This window comes from Pinus tabuliformis, chromosome 5_1 (assembly GCF_031772625.1).
Source record: "Pinus tabuliformis cultivar Carrire ecotype Pingquan chromosome 5_1, CPIR1, whole genome shotgun sequence".
Taxonomy (NCBI): Eukaryota; Viridiplantae; Streptophyta; class Pinopsida; order Pinales; family Pinaceae; genus Pinus; species Pinus tabuliformis.
The window spans coordinates 532,429,112-532,450,009 of NC_142305.1; the positions used below are offsets into that span (position 1 = coordinate 532,429,112).

Consider the following 20,898-nt stretch of genomic DNA (forward strand, 5'->3'; position numbering starts at 1 on the left):
GTTGCTCTGTAGCGCACTGTGTCAAGACCAACACTGCGCTGGTGCCAGAGAGTCAAATCAAGAGACATTCAAGCACAATTTTTGACTAAAAACACTTCAAAAAGACTGAAATAAGATCAATAAAGTTAAGAAAAGTCTACTAGGGTGTAATATGATGAGGGTAAGCCACCAAGAATGATAGTCGTTCCCCAGTATGGTCGCCAATTTGTTACATGGAATTTGCATCTACGGATAAACACATTTTCCCTAGGTGGGTGACTACACCTAGAACAACAGAAAGAAAGTAGTTTAACCTTTTCTTATAGAAGATATATGAGATGGAGGAACTTACTTGTAGTCTTTCGCTTCCTTGATCTCTTTTGAATCACTCCCGTCACTCCCACTTGAACTAAATCCGCTCAAAAGGTACCTGTATCAAGAGAAACAGAAACAAGAAATGATTAAAGCATACATGATCTATCTACTATAAAACAATGGAATCAAAAACATTGAAACACATAATCATCACATATATGAACAATAATATGAGAAAAGGAATAAACTCTTTATTAATGTAGAAGGAAGAGTATCACCCAATACAGTTTGATCCTGTGCCACTCCTCCAGCTTCATTCCAACCCTCGCCACATAAAAAACACACCAATCTAGCAGCATAACATTGCTTAACATGAACTCAATTCTCAAACCAACAAAATTACCTTACAAACTTCAGATTCTAGCCCCTTGATCGCTATGATGAGTGCTCAATTTATAGGAAATGGAGGTGGTTTTGTAAAAAATGAGGGTATTCAATGGCCTTCCAAACTTGGAGTTAGTTTCCATGGAGCAAGGGATGAGAGGATAGGAGGTTAATGGATCCTTAGCCTATCCAATTTCAAGCTCATAGGAGGAGATAAGAGATGGGATCCTTCTAGAATCATCTAGAGTCAAGGAATATTTCTAGAACCCTATGCAAATTTGGCTCAATCTTTCCCAACACAGGTCAAAGAGGGCCTAAGTGCACTATAGTGCAGGCCACAGTGGGCTTGCCTGCTCTGCAACATAGTTACCCCTAACCAAGGCTGCATTGGTGTCCCAAGGAGGCATTTTAGCAAGGCTTCAGGCTAGGAAACTTTCATAAAAGGAAGCATTCAATGTGATGACTTGTCTAGGGCATGTAACAACTGAATGAGGGTTTGATGAACCCTAATTTGTTGGCATTATGATACATATGTTGTACTTGATGGCAACCCACTCATCTCAGATGATAAATTATAGTGCAACAAAGTTCACGCACTTTCATGAAGATAAAAGTTTCTTTCATGTAGAGAAAAGTTCACGCACTTTCATGAAGATAAAAGTTTCTTTCATGTAGAGAAACGTTCACGCACTTTCATGAAGATAAAAGTTTCTTTCATGTAGAGAAAAGTTCACGCACTTTCATGAAGATAAAAGTTTCTTTCATGTAGAGAAAAGTTCACGCACTTTCATGCAGAGAAAAGTTTCTTTCATGTAGAGAAAATTTCACGCACTTTCATGCAGAGAAAAGTTTCTTTCATGTAGAGAAAAGTTCACGCACTTTCATGCAGAGAAAAGTTCCCTTCATGCAAGAGAAAAGTTCACGCACTTTCATGATTGGTTCATGGTATTAGTCCGACAGTTTTTGATCCTATGGTTTTGGTCCGTGGTATTGCATCCAAAAGTGTTGATCTCACGCACTTTCATGGTTGGTTCATGGTATTAGTTCGACAGTTTTTGATCCTATGGTTTTGGTCCGTGGTATTGCATCCAAAAGTGTTGATCCCAAGTATTGGGTCCGTGGTATTGTGTTATTATGGTTTTGGACCGTGGTATTGTGAAAGGCCTAAGACTATAAAAGAGGAAGGAGATCATTTGGCAAAGCATCATCTGAATTATTGAATATCTGATAAAGTGCTAGATCTGGAATACTGTGATTGGGTTATGGTGCAGATCTAGATCTGAGCTAAAGAGGGATCTCACTAGTTGATGGAGAACAAGATCTAAGGATAGATCGGGATCAAATGGTTTGAAATGAACTATCTCTATATAGTTGATTATGCTTATTCTAGATCTGTATACTGACGCTTGTAATGATCTGAACTGGGTATAACTTAAGTTTGAAATCGCTGCAAGTCATGATTGAATATTTATAGATCTGTACACGGGTTGGCTTTGGTGAAAGCGCGTATGTACGCAGGTTTGGTTCATTGTAGTAGCGTATACCATTTGAGCTATGATGTTTAAAGTTACAGGTGGTTCAGGTTGTTGATGTGTTCTGATGACTGTTTAATGGTGTCAGTATTCTACATATTCAGTTTGATTGATTGTGTTGATGGATGAGATCTAATAATGGATCAGGATCATAATGACTCATATTTATGTGATCTAATGGACTAGATCAGGTTGCTAACACACATATTATCCTTGTACAAGTAATAATCTGGATATGTCTGAAGTCAGGAAGTGCATCAAGTTATAAGTAAGTAATTGATGACATATACGCTAGTTCACTTTGGTGAAGTTGCGTATACATGCAGGTTCAACACTTCCAAGTAGCGTATGCACTCTGATGCATGTTTTTGATGATACAGTTGGATCTGGTTATTATTGCAGAGTTCTGTTGTCTGTTATGTGACTGTGTTGATTGACAATGTTACAGTATTGGATAAATCAGAGATTGATGATGCAAGTGTAGTTGATGGGTTTTGCAATAGTGATTGTTCTTGTGCTTCAATGTTGTTGTTGGGTCGAGTATGAAAATTGGATGAAACGTGGTCTTTCAGATTATGATGTTGTCCTTCAGTGTATCCAGTCTGAAAATTGATGAAACGTGATACCTGGAGGAAGAAAGAGAAGGTTGTAGCCTTTGGTAGGTCGACACCTACGTACTAGTACATCAGCTAGTACAAGAGCCAAGGGGGTGGTAGCTCCCTTCTAGTAGCAGCTGGAAAACAAGTAAAGGTTGGAGCATTTCAGCAGGTAGCAGCCTGCGTACTAGTAAATGGATCGGCTAGTACAAGAGCAAAGGGGGTTGTAGCTCCCTTCCAGGAGAGTCTGGAGAACGAGAGAAGGTTGTAGCCTTCTGCAGGTAGAAGCCTGTGTACTGGTATAATTCTGCACCAGTACAGAACTATTGTAAAAGGTATTTCTTATTAAAGAAGATTGAGATGACTTGCAGCAGGTGGTTTTCACCCACATTGGGTTTCCACCTTACATCATGGTGTTCATGTGTGCTTCTTGTGTGTGATGATCTGTTCTATTTTACTGCTCCGGTTTACTGCTCATATGGTTAATAATGTTCTGATGCACTCATTAGAGATCAACTAACTGAATCATATGTTTACTGGATATATACTTGTTGCATCACATATGAATCTTAATATGGAAAGTGAAAAGTTATATTGATCTGATAATACTGATTCACCCCCCCTCTCAGTATTATTTCCAACAATTGGTATCAGAGCAGGTCCTTTGGTAGAAGCTTGATCGCTTGAAGGAGATCCGTGGAACAATGGGAAAGAAGCTTAAGAAGAAAGCACCTAAGAAGAAGAAGACATCGCAAGAGAGCTATGACAGTGGGAGAATCGATTGGGGATTATGTGGAAGAAGCACTTCATAATCAGATTCAGAATCATTTCAGAATGAAGATGAACTATCAGGTATGAATTTGTTATCCTCTGATGTTCCAGCTATCTATCCATTTGAAGGTGATGTAAGTGATAACGAAACAACTGAATGTGCTCTTATGGGTGAGCAAGAAGGATATCAAATAGAGGCAGAATTTAAGAGGCTGACGGACAAAATTAGAGATCAAGAAGATCTATTGAACATAAAGGATGGTGCCTTCAAAGAAGTAGCTACCAGACTAAAGGCTCAACAAGAGGAAGGAAGCAAGGTAAGGAAGTTATTCAAGGACAAATATCAAAAGTTGCAGGATGAAGTAACATCTCTAAGAAATGAAGTCAATGAAAAGAGCACAACAATCAAGAAACTCAGAGATAGATCTAGTTATTATGAAAGGCTTGAAGCTACGATTCTCTCACTAAAGGAAGAACTTGAAGAATCAAAGAAGCAGAATAAAGATCTTCTCCTAGCTATTGAAAAACAGGAAAACGAAGTTATCAACTTAAAATCTCAGCTAGAATGTGCCTTCAGAATTCGTCAAATGCAGTAGGATCTGAATGAAGAACAAGAAAAGGAGATTCTCAAACTAAGGCAACAAATGGAAGAAGGAAGAAAATCTGAAGAAATTTTGAAGAAGCAATGTCTGGAAAAGGAAGAACAACTTCAGGTTGAGGTAAATTTCTTGAAAGGTAAATTAGAAGAAAAGGATAAGCTCTTACGATTTCAAGATAGTACTAAAGTATTGGATGATATTCTTAATAATCAAAGGTCTCCTGCTATCAAAACTGGTCTTGGTTTTCATGAAACTGTTGAAGGTGAATCTAGTGCAAAATCTGAATTGCTCAAAAAGGAGATGGAAGGTCAATCTCATCATCAAGCAAGGAAAGAAGCGCTTCAAAGAAAATCTTTTACTCCTCCTATGAATAATGTTGAATGTTATGTATGTCATAATCTTGGACATGTTGCAGCTAGATGTAGAAGAAGAAGGGTTCAAGACCATTACGAAATATCTTTACATTCCAGGTACTTTAATGGATATTGCTTTGCTTGCAATATGTTTGGTCACAGAGCTGTTGATTGCTATAAAAGCAATATGAAACATGTGAGATGTTATGCATGTAACAAATTTGGACATATAGCTAAGGATTGCAGGAACAAAGTACGGGCACCACTCCAAAAGAAGAAAACATCTTCATCACACTTGAAGATATGGAGGAAGAAAGAAATACAGTCAGAAAAATGCGGCACCGCACAACATTCAGACATAACAGAATCAGAGGGAGCTGGAAGTGTAAAACTTCAGTGTCCTAAATCTCATATGCAAGTTTCATAAAGGAAAGAGGGTCTGATATGATTCAGTTTATTATTTGCTCTGGTTGATTTTTTGATGATGTGTGGAAATGTCTTGACACTTGTATGATGTTTAGAAGTGTTAGTAACTCTTGCTGATCAGATCTGACAGTAAACAGATGGCACAAGTTCAGGGGGAGTTTATGCTTTTAATAATGCATTGTTGGCATTATGGTGATGATGCTTAAATGATTCATCTTGCTATGATATGGTTGTGAGTGGTCCAGATAATTCTTGGGGTTACATAATTGATGTTCAGATCAGTGCTTACATGGTGATCTTCATAAGGATAAGTACATAGCTTGAATTCACATCTTCTTTACTTGATGATGAGTCACTCATATGCTGCACAAAGGTCATATCAAGACTCATGATGTAATAGTGTGTCTCTATCTATTGTAGTCATTTGATGAAATCTCTTCTGGTCACGTGATGTAATTTGTAACTCCTCTATGCATAAGAAGGATGATGAAATATTTCAGTCATTATCAAGGTCATGTAACGGCCTATGTTGGTTTCCCCACTATGCCTGGGATGAATGATGTTATACTCTTGTGTTATCATGTGTAAACTGTTGGTATATTCCCATTTTGGTAGGAGAGAGATGTATGTATGAGTCTTTGGTGATAGGAAGGTCACTTATGATGTATAGAGTCATGTTCTTTCTTATAGAACATCTTTTGCAGACCTTGCTTACAGTCAGGGGGAGCATGAACAGCTCACTTCAGCAGAGCAGAGATTTCAGCATGTACTCAGAAGGAACATGGACAGATTGGTACACCTTGGCATATACAAAGGGGGAGCTCATTCACAGATTTCAGCAGGCACTCAGGGGGAGTATGGACAGCAAAGGAAGAGAATATCTTGGTCCACCCTTTGCCCTTGATGTCAAAGGGGGAGAGTGATTTGGTATTGTTGCCATCAAGTCCAAAGGGGGAGATTGTTGGCATTATGATACATATGTTGTACTTGATGGCAACCCACTCATCTCAGATGATAAATTATAGTGCAACAAAGTTCACGCACTTTCATGAAGATAAAAGTTTCTTTCATGTAGAGAAAAGTTCACGCACTTTCATGAAGATAAAAGTTTCTTTCATGTAGAGAAACGTTCACGCACTTTCATGAAGATAAAAGTTTCTTTCATGTAGAGAAAAGTTCACGCACTTTCATGAAGATAAAAGTTTCTTTCATGTAGAGAAAAGTTCACGCACTTTCATGCAGAGAAAAGTTTCTTTCATGTAGAGAAAATTTCACGCACTTTCATGTAGAGAAAAGTTTCTTTCATGTAGAGAAAAGTTCACGCACTTTCATGCAGAAAAAAGTTCCCTTCATGCAAGAGAAAAGTTCACGCACTTTCATGATTGGTTCATGGTATTAGTCCGATAGTTTTTGATCCTATGGTTTTGGTCCGTGGTATTGCATCCAAAAGTGTTGATCTCACGCACTTTCATGGTTGGTTCATGGTATTAGTCCGACAATTTTTGATCCTATGGTTTTGGTCCATGGTATTGCATCCAAAAGTGTTGATCCCAAGTATCGGGTCCGTGGTATTGTGTTATTATGGTTTTGGACCGTGGTATTGTGAAAGGCCTAAGACTATAAAAGAGGAAGGAGATCATTTGGCAAAGCATCATCTGAATTATTGAATATTTGATAAAGTGCTAGATCTGGAATACTGTGATTGGGTTATGGTGCAGATCTAGATCTGAGCTAAAGAGGGATCTCACTAGTTGATGGAGAACAAGATCTAAGGATAGATCGGGATCAAATGGTTTGAAATGAACTATCTCTATATAGTTGATTATGCTTATTCTAGATCTGTATACTGACGCTTGTAATGATCTGAACTGGGTATAACTTAAGTTTGAAATCGCTGCAAGTCATGATTGAATATTTATAGATCTGTACACGGGTTGGCTTTGGTGAAAGCGCGTATGTACGCAGGTTTGGTTCATTGTAGTAGCGTATACCATTTGAGCTATGATGTTTAAAGTTACAGGTGGTTCAGGTTGTTGATGTGTTCTGATGACTGTTTAATGGTGTCAGTATTCTACATATTCAGTTTGATTGATTGTGTTGATGGATGAGATCTAATAATGGATCAAGATCATAATGACTCATATTTATGTGATCTAATGGACTAGATCGGGTTGCTAACACACATATTATCCTTGTACAAGTAATAATCTGGATATGTCTGAAGTCAGGAAGTGCATCAAGTTATAAGTAAGTAATTGATGACATATACGCTAGTTCACTTTGGTGAAGTTGCGTATACACGCAGGTTCAGCACTTCCAAGTAGCGTATGCACTCTGATGCATGTTTTTGATGATACAGTTGGATCTGGTTATTATTGCAGAGTTCTGTTGTCTGTTATGTGACTGTGTTGATTGACAGTGTTACAGTATTGGATAAATCAGAGATTGATGATGCAAGTGTAGTTGATGGGTTTTACAATAGTGATTGTTCTTGTGCTTCAATGTTGTTGTTGGGTCGAGTATGAAAATTGGATGAAACGTGTCCTTTCAGATTATGATGTTGTGCTTTATTGTATCCAGTTTGAAAATTGATGAAACGTGGTACCTGGAGGAAGAAAGAGAAGGTTGTAGCCTTCAGTAGGTCGGCACCTACGTACTAGTACATCAGCTAGTACAAGAGCCAAGGGGGAGGTAGCTCCCTTCTAGTAGCAGCAGGAAAACAAGTAAAGGTTAGAGCATTTCAGTAGGTAGCAGCCTGCGTACTAGTAAATGGATCGGCTAGTACAAGAGCAAAGGGGGTTGTAGCTCCCTTCCAGGAGAGTCTGGAGAACGAGAGAAGGTTGTAGCCTTCTGCAGGTAGAAGCCTGTGTACTGGTATAAGTCTGCACCAGTATAGAACTATTGTAAAAGGTATTTCTTATTAAAGAAGATTGAGACGACTTGCAGCAGGTGGTTTTCACCCACATTGGGTTTCCACCTTACATCATGGTGTTCATGTGTGTGATGATCTGTTCTATTTTACTGCTTCGGTTTACTGCTCATATGGTTAATAATGTTCTGATGCACTCATTACAGATCAACTAACTGAATCATATGTTTACTGGATATATACTTGTTGCATCACATATGAATCTTAATATGGAAAGTGAAAAGTTATATTGATCTGATAATACTGATTCACCCCCCCAGTATTATTTCCAACATAATTGTACTGATCTGAATGTCGGGAGTGATGTGCCCAAATAGACCTGTAACAACATCGTCGCCGTGTTCACAAACCTTAAGCCCACCGGTCCTTGCCGATTGCAATTTGCGATTCACCATGTGGTTCATAAACCTTTTTGGTACCCAAGAAAGATGGAACCTGCCGCATATGTGTAGATTATCTAGATTTGAATAAAATTACCATAAAGAATCGATACCCACTGCCCAGAATAGATGATTTGCTAGATCAATTAAAGAATGAAAAATATTTCACTAAATTAGACTTGAGAAGTGGATATCATCAAGTTAGAATAGCTGAGGATAATATTTGGAAGACTGCTTTTAAAACCAGGCAAGGATTGTTTGAGTGGTTGGTTATGCCTTTCGGTCTTTGCAACGCTCCAACTACATTCATGGGAGTTATGAATGATATTTCAAGATCCTTTCTTGATGAGTTTGTAATTGTCTATTTAGATGATATTTTGATATTCAACAAATCACAAGAAGAGCATGTCAAGCATGTGAGAAAAGTGTTGGATCTCTTGAAAAAGGAACAATTATTTCTGAAGATGTCTAAATGTGAATTCGGGAAAACTTCCTTAGCGTATTTGGGCCACATAGCTGGAGGAGGTGAGCTGAAGATTGACCCCTCTAAAGTTTTGGTCATTATGAATTGGCCAATACCCAAATCAGTCACAAAAGTAAGTAGGTTTCTAGGAGCAACACAGTACTAGAGGAAGTTCATTGCCAGTGTCAAATCCACTTCAAGGACCACTTCTATACTATATATATATATATATATATATATATATATATTTTCACAATAAAATATAATAGAAGAGAAAAACATTGGGAATTCCAATATATTCAGCATTGTCTAACACATCCCTAAATTTCATTTCACTGAACATATCATAAAATTTACATATATTTAACTAAGGCCATAAAGAAATCATACAAACTAATATTGCAACACATATGTACCGTTCACCAGAAGACAAGACTCCACTTGATTTTCCGTTACTTTTCTGCCCTTGTTGTCGGTCACCTCCGAGAGTGAATGACGACGTACTTGATCCAAATGTGATGACCCATCGGTTAGCCTCCTAGCCTACTCCTTGGGTACTCTTCTTCCCCACGGACCCCTGAGCTGTAATGGGGTTGTACAATGGAGGAATGCAATAGCTGGCAGAGGAGAGCACTCCTTGGCTCAAGTGTCCCCTCTCTAAAATCCTCTACCTCACCAAACTCACTATAGTTTCGTAATCACTGCTCTGACATAGTCTCATCCATCCCATAATAGGGTTCCAAAAAGTCCCTTCTCCCATGGCTCGCCCCTTCTTTTATAGGAGTCTTCATAGGTGACACTTGGCATGTCATGCATAATTAAATTTTTTTTTTTATAATTCAATAGTTTGATTATTCACCCACCCATGTGTCACTCTTTCATCAAGGGTCTCCAAAATTATTTACTTAAATTTTAATTTAAAACTAATATTTTCCTCACCTCAATAAGATTCCTATTTCTTCTCCCAGTTGCCTCTTGATCCCCCTTTTACTCCTTAATTTGTGTTCATTACTAAAGTAAATTAATGAGTCAAGATTTGATCCCCTTTCTACTCCCTAATTTAACTCAAGTTATCTCTTAGATAGATATTCTTATGTTGGTTGTTGCCACATGGAGGTTCTCTACATTTCTCTAAAATTTAACTTATTAATCTTATTTTAATTCACCATCCTCTTCTATTAATTAAGTTTAACTATTTTAAGATTAATCTTTATCCTTACAATTATGTCCCTCTTTCCCCTTTTACCTAATTAAACTACATAATCTACCTACTATTTTCCAACATGGGAAGGGTAGAGTTTTTAAAGTAACCTATTTTATTTCTTCCTATGATCCTCTTAACCCAAGTTTTATTTTTTATTTAATTACCTTGATTTCTAACATCATTTACCCTTGATGTAAATTTACCTAGTTTTCGTTTCTTGATTATATTTATTAATTTATTTATTTTTAATGATTCCAAGGGTGCCACACCACTTGCCCTTCAAGCATTCAGTGACTACAAGGGAAAAGTATAGGTGCAACGTCATAGACCATTATCATCTCTTATGTTTCCTGCTATAGTGAGACTATTGGTGTCGGGGATCAAGGAATCCGCCTTGATGCGCGCCCCCCGATAAAATCCTCATGAGCGACCCAACTTTGGGACCTGCCCTCATGGCATCATGATCTTCAAGGCGAAGGTGTTTCAACCTTTCCAGCCCAAGTCACGGCGGGAGTGCTAGTGGGTGAGATCAGGGACACTATCCCACCCCTCCCATGTAGTTCCATCCACTTGTACAACCCCATCACCCATATGTGAGTCATTCGGCCAAGCAACTAATCTGTGTCTGCAACCATTAATATATCATCAAAATATAGATAAACATATATAGCAGGTTTCAAAATCGACTTAGAATTTCAAAGATAAAATAATATAAATTTTCATCAAACTAGGTGTCGTCAACTCGTCATGTGCGAGTGCCTCTGGTGGTTTCCTGCCATACTCAATAATAATCAGTAACAAGGTTTCTCAGTGTTAGTCATTGTCATAATAGCATCATTAACAACACCTAGTCATTCACATCATTGTTCATTGTAAGCCCGAACTAATGAAAGTAGGTAACATAGGGGACACATCCATCATGGTTATCAACATTGTAATATCAATAGAAATATACATATCCATCAAATTTATCATCATCATGATATCAATAGAGAGCATACATATCCTTTATTGCCATCATTATCATAAATTCAATAGAGACCAAACATAACCATTTATGCTACCATCACCATAATATCAATAGAGAACATGCATAACCATAAATGCTACAATCATCATAATACCAATAGATAACATACATCATCATTAATGTTATCTTTATCATAATATCAATGGAGAACATACAATAACATCACAACCACTAATATCTCAACCACTAATAATAGAGTCATGTGCCCGGATCCTCAACCTGAGGTCCTCAAGGATAATGTGTGGGCCTTAGGGCTAAATAAATGTTAGTGTCATATCACTGTTAGTCAACTAGAGCAGGGCACTACAGCCAATTTCTCTTCCATAGCAGCTCCACTACATGCTTTGACCAGCGTGAAGGTTGTCTTCCAATGGGGAGGCAAACAACAAAAAGCATTCAATGCTTTAAAACAAAAGATCAGTTCAGCCCCAGTTTTAGCATTGCCAGATTTGAAACAACCATTTGAAATACAAACAGATGCAAGTGACTACGCCATGGGTGCAGTTCTTTTACAGCATGGTAAGCCCATTTCATTTCATTCTGAGATTTTTAATGGTGTTGTTATTAACTATCCTACATATGATAAAGAGATTTATGCATTGGTGCAAAGTGTGAAGAAATGGAAGCATTACTTAATGGGAAAAGAAACCATTATTCACATCGATCATCAACCTTTGCAATATCTACAATCTCAAACAAAATTGCAGCAATCAAGGCACTTTCGTTGGATGGGATTCTTACAACAATTCCACTTGGTAATCAGGTACAAGAAAGGTATTTATAACAGAGTTGCTGATATGCTTTCTAGACTGGTTGTTAATGTAGCCATTTTACTCAAGAATCATTCTGTTTTGCCTGAAAGTTATGTTGAACAATACACACATGATGCTAACTTTCAAGAGGTATATTCAAACTTGAGTCAAGGCCACTAAGTTGAGGAATTAGACTACCATGTACATGATGTTGTATCATTTGGGAAAAATTTGTGTTCCACAGGGAGAGAGAGTAAATGTCACAAGGGAAGTGCACACTTCTCTTATTACTGGACATTTCAGTGTAAGTAAAACAGTGGCAAATCTTCAGAAGAATTTTTATTGGCCTCGTATGCTTGAAAGTGTGTCACGTTTTATCAGAGGTTGTTCATTGTGTGCAGTTAGTAAGCCTAGTAATAGGAAACTAGGATTGTGCACACCACTTCCAGTGCCTTCACGTCCATGGGAGAGTGTTTCTATGGATTTTGTAGGAGGTCTTCCTTTATCAAGAAAAGGTCATGATTATTTGTACGTAGTTGTGGATAGGTTCAGCAAGATGTGCATATTAATGCCTTGTAAAAAATAAATTACAGCTAAACAAGTAGCTCAACTTTTCTTTCAAAATTTATGGGTTCGTTTTGGATTACCTAATTCTACTGTAAGTGATCGTCATTCCCGATTTGTTGGGAATTTTTGGTCAAATTTATGGAACTTGATGGACACCAAGTTGAAGAAAAGTACAACCTTCCATCCACAAACAGATGGTCAAACTGAAGTGGTTAACAGGATAGTTATTCATTTGCTAAGAGGATATTGCAGCAAACATCCTAAGTTGTGGGATGAACAGTTGCATTATATTCAACATGCTTACAATCGAGCAAAACACTCTTCTACTCTAACTTCGCTTTTTGAGGAATGTCTTGGTTATTTGCCTAAATCGCCTTTGGATTTCATATTTGAGAAAGATGTAGCTGTAGACATCGTGTGGACCATTTAAAATTCTGGAAAAGATTGGTAATAATGCTTTCAAGCTTGATTTGCCTTCATATATGAAAATTTATTCCATTGTTAATGTTGAAAATTTGAGATTGTATGAGCCTCCTTTGATTGGAGATTAAGGAGAAAGAGTACAAATTCCATCAATTGAAGATTTTTCTCCAGAATTTCTTGATGAGCTTCAGCAAGATACCATACTTAACAGAAGAACGAGGTAATCAAAGAGGGGAAATGTTGATTATCTTCGAGTCGGTCTCAAAGGTACAAATCCATCAAAGGCCAAATGGATTGAAGAGGGGAAGGTGAGGGAACAATACCCTCATCTGTTCAAAAACTGAATATAATCTTTTGGGGTCCAAAATATTCCAGTGGGGAGGAGTGATCAGGTTCTCAAATTATGCTCAGAAATTGAAGTGTCAGAATTTTCTTAAACTTAGCTTCAGATTGAAGAGCTCATCATTCTGATTCCAATGGTGTGAACGACACTCAAATCTGAGCTCGTATGCAGAAGTTAGAGCAAGCCAAAGTTATACCACTAATTTCGTGTTGTGCAAATTGAAATTTTTTTGTGTCATTATTTATCTACTAGTAATAGTTTACATATGTTCCTAGATACCAACAAGTGGTATCAAAGCATTGGTTAGAGGAAGGGTTGATTCTATTTGTGCCACAAAGTATAGCTCAAAGGAAGACAAGGATCGACAACGTAGAAACCCTAGCCACCATTCTAGTTGAGTTAGTGCGGACGGTGAGAGCCAATAGGAGGAGCATCAGGTTCTGTCTACAACAAGAGCTAGATCCATCAAGCAAAGAAGAGGCTCGCGGAGGTGGAGCCTTCAACAACTCTAATCATGTTTAAGAAAAAGAGGAAAGTGATTTGAGGAGGTCAAGCCACGAAACCCAACTATCAAAAGTGAAAGAGGTGAGTTTTGTCCAGCAATTTGAGCGACAAAGGAGACCAAATCACGATGTAGAGAGTACTACTACAAGAGTTTACTTAAACCCACGGAGGTCTAAAAGACAAATGTTGGTGAAAGCCACCGAGAAAAATTGACATGCGCACAATTTTTTTTGGTATGGAGCACAAGTTGAAGTTGTGCATGGAAACCATACAGGGTACATAAAAGATGTAGAACACTCGACCTAGAGGTTGTGTGCATGCTTTTCTAATGTTAAAAGGATGCCAAAATGTTAATCACGTTGGAGGAGACCAAGAGTTGAGGATTTGATACCCTGACATTCATTGAGCAAAGTTCGAGTAACGATTAAAGAGGTTACAAGGGTATATTTTTTTCAAAATCTATGGAGTGTTTTTATCGGTGAAGATAATATATGTATTTTTATTTAGAAAAAAAAAATGAAGGTTCACAATTTATTTATAAAAACCAAGTCTAGTGAAATCATATATATATATATATATATATATTCCAAATTTTCCAAATTGATATATTTAAAAAAATTGATTCGAAGGAAGCCTATGTATAGAGAATTAATTGCGGAGATTATAAATGCCAAACTTGAGATAGAAAATTTTAATGGTAAAAATAATGTTGAATTATGGAAGCTCAAAATGCAAGATTTGTTAGTACAACAAGGATTATGTAAGGTGATAGATGGCAAAGGAAAGAAACCTACAAATATGACCAATGAAGAATCAAGAGACTTAGATGCAAGAGCTCTCAGCACTAGTTAATTATGTCTTGCATAATGTCATGTTTAATATTATTTGAGAAGCAAGAAACAACATGCTTATGGAGCATGTTGGAAAGCCTTTATATGACAAAGTTTGTGAAAAACCAAATCTAGTTGAAGTCACAATTGTATAGCCTAAAAGTGAAATAAAGTACAAAAATTACTTGTTCATTCCCTGAATCATGGGATCATTTAGTCCCTTCCATTAGCTTTAGTGCAATTGATACCCTTGACTATGATTATAACATTATTGTCTGAGGAGGTGTAGAGGAAATCTAGTATTGAAACCTCCACACCAAAAGCAATGTTGGCTAGAGGTTGATCCAGAGAAAAAATGAGGGAAATAGAGAAGTACTTCCAAATCAAATTCAAAAGGAAAAAAGAGTAAACTCAATTGTTGGATTTGTAACAAATCATGACATCTCAAGAAATATTGTTGGAAGATGCACATGTCCAAGGAAGACTCCAAAAATGAAGCAAATTCGGTTGAATCAAGTTTAGGTATGATTGATATTCTATCTATTTGTAATGTCCCTCAATACTATAAAGAATGGTTGTTGGATTTAGGTGTTTCTCATCATATGTGTCCACATAGACATTGGTTTTCTTCTGATCACATTGTTCATGGTGGTATTGTTCTTATGGGAAATAATGTTTCTTGTAAGGCTATTGGGATTCACAGCATCAAGATTAAAATGTTTGATGGAATTATAAGGACATTGACAAATGTTAGACATGATCATGAATTAAACAAGAATTTAATTTCTTTGGGATATTTGGATACTAGAGATTACATGTTTACAGGTCAAGGTGGAACACTAAGCGTGCCCAAGGGAGTTTTGGTGGTTATGAAGGCTAAAAAGACTGAAAACTTTTACAAGCTAGAAGGAAGTGCACAAATCAATGAAGCAGTGGCGGTGTCTTAAGAAGCTAATGAATCCACTCATTTATGGCATCAATAACTGAGTCTTATGAGTGAGAAAGGGCTACAAATATTGTTAAACCAAAAATTATTGTAAAATTTAAAATCTTTAAATTTGAGTTTCTACAAACATTGTATATATAGAAAGTAGTGTAGAGAAAAGTTTAAAGCAGGAAGTCATATTAGTAAATGTATTCTTGATTATATCCATTCAGAGTTTTGGGGGCCTCCCTTACAATTTCTTTTGGAGTATCGTCATGCTTTGTAACATTTATGGATGATTTCTTTATAAAAGTGTAGGTTTAAGTTTTGAAAAAAAAAAAACTGATGTATTTAATACAATTCAGAGTTATAGTAGAAAAGAGAACTAGCAAGAAAATCAAATGTTTAAGAACGAATAACGAAGGTGAATTCATGTCCTTAGAATTTGAAAAATATTGCAAAGAAGTTGGGGTTGAAAGAAGAAAAACCACTATATATAGTCCCCAACAAAATGGCATGGTAGAATGCATGAACAAGACTCTTTCAGAAAGAACAAGGATAATGCTCAACAATTCCAATTTGTAGCAAGAGTTGTGGGCAGAAACATTCACTATTTTTTGCTATCTTGTAAATTGATCACCATTAGTTGTAATAGATTGTAAAATCCCTAAAGAGGTATGGACAGGTCATCCTTGCGTTTATTCGAATTTAAACAATTTTGGTTGTGAAAATTATGCCCTTCTAAAAATTAGTGTCTAAGTTAGACCCTAAATCAAAGAAATATGTCTATGTTGGTTATGATGAGGTAGCTAAGGGATAGAGATTGTGGGATCCCACTATGAACAAAATCATCACTATAATAGATGTGATATTTGATGAATCCCCTCCCATTGAATTAAACAATGTAGAAGTTGATTTGATACAGGACCAAATACCACTAAATCAACAAATTCAATTGGAGACTCAGCCATCTATAGAAACTAGGAAGCAGGAAGAAGCTTCCGACGATAAATAAGTTATGGATGCTAAAGATATTCAATAAAATGTAGAAATTCCACAACCAACACCAAGAGGATCTATACGGGAGAAAAATCCTCCTAAAAAGTATATCAATTTTATCTCATCTATGGCTTTAGTTACTAACAATGGGGAACCTTCTTGTTATCAGGAAGCCATGGATGATGTCAACAATGTTAAAAGGAATATGGCAATGAAAGAAGAGATGGGTGCCTTCAAGAAAAAACAAAACTTGGAACTAGGTAGAATTTGCTAAAGATAGAAAGGTTGTTGGGTGTAAGTGGGTTTCCAAATTGAAGAAAGGCATTGATGGTAATGTTGAAAAGTATAAAAGTAGACTCGTCATAAAGGGGTACTTTTAGATGGAAGGTATACATTTCCATAAAAAAAATTGGTTGGTTATTAAATTTATTCATATTGTCTTGGAACTAGTTTCTTTGCTTGATTTAGAGTTAGAGCAAGTGCATGTTAAAACAACATTTTTATATGGACATTTGGGTGAGGAGATATACATGAAACAACCAACGGGATATGTTCAGTATCACAATAGAAGGTTAGTTTGCAAGCGTAAGAAGTCAATGTATGCCCTGAAGCAGACTCTCAATAGTTTACAAGCTCAAGAAGTCATTGTATAACCTAAAGAAGTCTCCCAAGCAATGGTCCCAGAAGTTTGATTCCTTTGTGATGAGCTAGAATTATACTATAAGTGAGTATGACCATTGTATTTTATTCAAAATTTTGCATGGTGTATTCATTATCTTGGTGTTATATGTTGACAATGTGCTTTTTGCAAGCAAAAACATGGACGAGATCAACAAGTTGAATGCTCAGATGGTTACGATCTTTGAGATGAAAGATCTAGGAGCAACAAAATAAATCTTGGGCATAGAAACACACATAGATAGGAAAAATGGTAAGCTCGAGTTTTCAAAACCAAAGTATGTCGAGAAAATACTTATGAAATTTGGTATGAATAATACGAAACTTGTAAATATCCCTTTACTTTCTCAGTTTAAGCTTTCTTCAGGTTTATGTCCTAATAGTGAGGAAGAAAATGATTATATTTCTAATGTATTATACATTAATGCAGTAGAAGGTTTGATGTATGCGATGATATGTACTAGACCGAATATTTCACATGCAGTGGGTGTTGTCAATAGATTTAGACAAATCCAGGAAGAGAGAACTGGAATGCAATGAAATGGATGTTTTTGTATCTTACAGGCACAAGTGATTATTGCATCACCTTTAGCGGTTGTAGTGATTATGTCTATGGTTATAGTTGATTCAGATTGTGCAAGCAATTTAGACAAGAGGATATCTACTTTAGATTAAATGTCTTTACCCTTTAGGAAAATCTATTAGTTGGATGTCAAAGCTTCAAAAAATAGTTGCTTAACCAACTGCTAAGCCATATTATATCACTATATCACATGCTTGCAAGGAAGCAATTTGGTTGAAAGGTCTACCAAGTGAGCTTGAAAGAATGAAAGACAATGTCACTATATTATGTGATAATCAAAGTGTTATCAATTTGGCTACAAATCCAGCTTATTATAGTAGGACTAAGCCTATTAATCTTAAGTACCATTTTACAATATAGGGAATTGATAGAGGTGGAGTAGATCTCAAAAAGTTAAATACTCAAGAAAATTATGTAAACATGTTTAGAAAACCAATGTTATTAGAAAAGTTACAATTGTGTTTCACTTTTCTTGGCTTACAAATGAGGTGGTGAATGGATTTGGGTAAGGTATTAGGGTAATTGTCAATTTTAAGATTGTTAGAATGCATGACAACAAATAATTTAAAAAATAAATAAAAGAAATTACAAAAATTAAAATTTACTTTATATAATTTTTTTTTTATAATTTGTATAACAATGCTAGTTTACAAAACCAATAATAATTTGTATAGTGAATGTAACCGTACAACTTTGATATTTCTATATAGAGTAAGGAATCTGTAAGTTTGATTTTCTTCTTAATCAATAAAACACCATATATCACCTTTCTTTATCATATTATCTATTTTTTAAGAAATTTGTCTGAATTAATTTTTCCTTTGTGTTATTATTTTTTGTATCATTATTTTTCTGTTAGTAATAATTTATACAAGCTCAAAAAATTTTGTATCATTATTTTTGTGTTAGTAATAATTTATACAAACTCAAAATTCCATTATCATATATGTGTAAGGGAATCTATAATTAAAAGGCAATTAGCTAATACTTTATCAATGTATCGATGCCAGAGATATCGAATCTATAAGAGATTTCACTGCAGAAAATGGCATTATCGAACTACATATGTTTATTACGAAGAAGCAATCAATCATTGGTAATTGCAACGCAAGTAGTTAATATTTTAGGTCATTATTAGGACTTGATTTAAAAAAAAAATACCACAAAAATTGTCTTTGGTGGCTTTTTTATGCATTAAATAGGTCAATGGTTATGTACAGGTTGGAAATTTAGTGGGTTTAATGATTCCTTGCTTGGAACTATGCTATTAATATTTAAAATTTCATCACTTTACACAATTGTATAAACAAAATATCTCTCCTTGATGTAACCAGAAATGTCTCCTTGATATTTGTATGTGAAGTTTTGCATAATATAACATCTTATGACTTTAAAATTGGTAAATATTAAACATTGTGTAAAGAATATATTTGCCTTTTTCTTTTTTTTCAAAAGAAAAAAACATAACTTCATTAATGATTAAAGAGGAGTTTCATGTAGAATATTTTTTCCCTCTATAATGTATGTTTGTTCTATGTATGTTGTTACATTAGACTAATTTAAGCTATGTTTGTTCTATGTATGTTGTTATGTTAGACTAATTTAAACTTGGTGATCATTGCACTCCCCACTTTTACAAAATCTAGCCCTAACATTAGGACATACACCCCCAAGAATCATACTGATAACATCTCATGAGGAGTCTATTTCATGTAGGTAATTTATGCAGTATTGCCGAGAGATAGTGGCCAGGTCAGAGTTACCATGCCTAAAAAATGCAATAGACAACAATGTTTTAAATAATGTTGTCAAGGAGATCTGACTCCTTCCTTAGTGATCATCAGTTGGTTGTGTGATCACCATGGTCACATTGTCATACATGTCCATCCCAGTGATATCCATTCGACATGCACTACTCTGCATTAAGTCTCTGACTCTGTACCTATTACAACAGTGATGGAGATCGGTCATCACAAATAATGGACACACAAAACTTTGTCATAATAAAGTTTTGGTCAAGGTAGTTTCTATATGTATTGACAATAAAGATAAGCAACGGGGATGAATCAATTCCCTCAGCCATTGAAGAATGCAAAATTGTACTCGCCATTACTGGGAGAACTAAAAAATAGAAAGACAAGATTTGGTGAATGAATCATGAAACTCTCAAGTGAGAGTTGCATGAGGCTGTCAAACAACACTACGTTTTTCATTTCATTAAGAAAACAAATAATACATTCTTATAGAGTGACATTTGATTAGGGAGATCAAACAAACTCTTAAAAAATATGATCTAAGTCCTGAAAACAAACAAAATCAGAACAATCTAGCAAATTATTTCTCCATTATTTTCAAGTCTCCCCCTTAATGGAGAAAGGATTTATTTCCACACCTAATATCTCCCTAAACAACTCAAATTTCATCTTCCCAAGAGGCTTAGTGAAAATGTCAGCAACATTTTCACAAGTATTACAATATTCAAGAAAAATATTTGGACTATATCTTCTCTCTAACAAAATGAAATTGAGCATCAACATGCTTTGTTCTTGCATGATAAACTGGATTATTTTCCAACTTGATTGAGCTATGAATATCACATTTGATCATTGTATCCTTCTTTTGTTCTTTTCCAACATCTTGAAGAACTCTCCTCAACCAAACAACTTCACAAGTTGCTACACACAAAGCTTTATACTCTGCCTTAGTGGATGACAAAGATACAATAGTTTGCTTCTTACTACTCCATGAAACAATCCCAGATCCAATACTAAAAGCATAACCTGTAGTAGATCTCTTATCATCTGGATTACCAACACAATCTGAATCCAAGTAACCTATCAGTTCAACATCAAATGAATCAGTATACTTAATGCCAAAATTAATTGTTCCTTTAAGATACCCGAGTACATCTTTCACTACTGTCCAATGGCTTTCTAGAGGTCTCACCATAAATTGTTTTAACACATTAACAGAGTATGCTATATCAGGTCTGGTTGTAGTAAGATAATTCAAGCTTCCCACTAGTTGTATATACAATGTACCATCAACCTCCTTTGAGCCATCATCACTGTGAAGTTTCACATTATGTTTCATTGGAACAAAATCAGCTTTACATTGATCCATTTTAAACTTCTCAAGCAATTCTCTGACATACTTACCCTGAGAAACAAAAGTCTGGCCAACATCTCTCCAAACTTCAAGACCTAAACAATAATGTAACTCACCAAGATCTTTCATTTCAAATACTTATGACATTTGCACCTTAATTCAATCAATTAATTTAACCGACTTTCCTGTAATAATTAAATCATCAACATACAAAGAAATCAATAT

The 20,898-nt window shown here is 35.8% G+C and overlaps 1 pseudogene; it reads right to left on the minus strand.

Annotated features, from left to right (window-relative positions):
- Window positions 1-20,061: 20,061 nt before the first annotated feature.
- LOC149165894 (secreted RxLR effector protein 161 pseudogene) lies at window positions 20,062-20,688 on the minus strand (annotated as a pseudogene).
- Window positions 20,689-20,898: the final 210 nt, after the last annotated feature.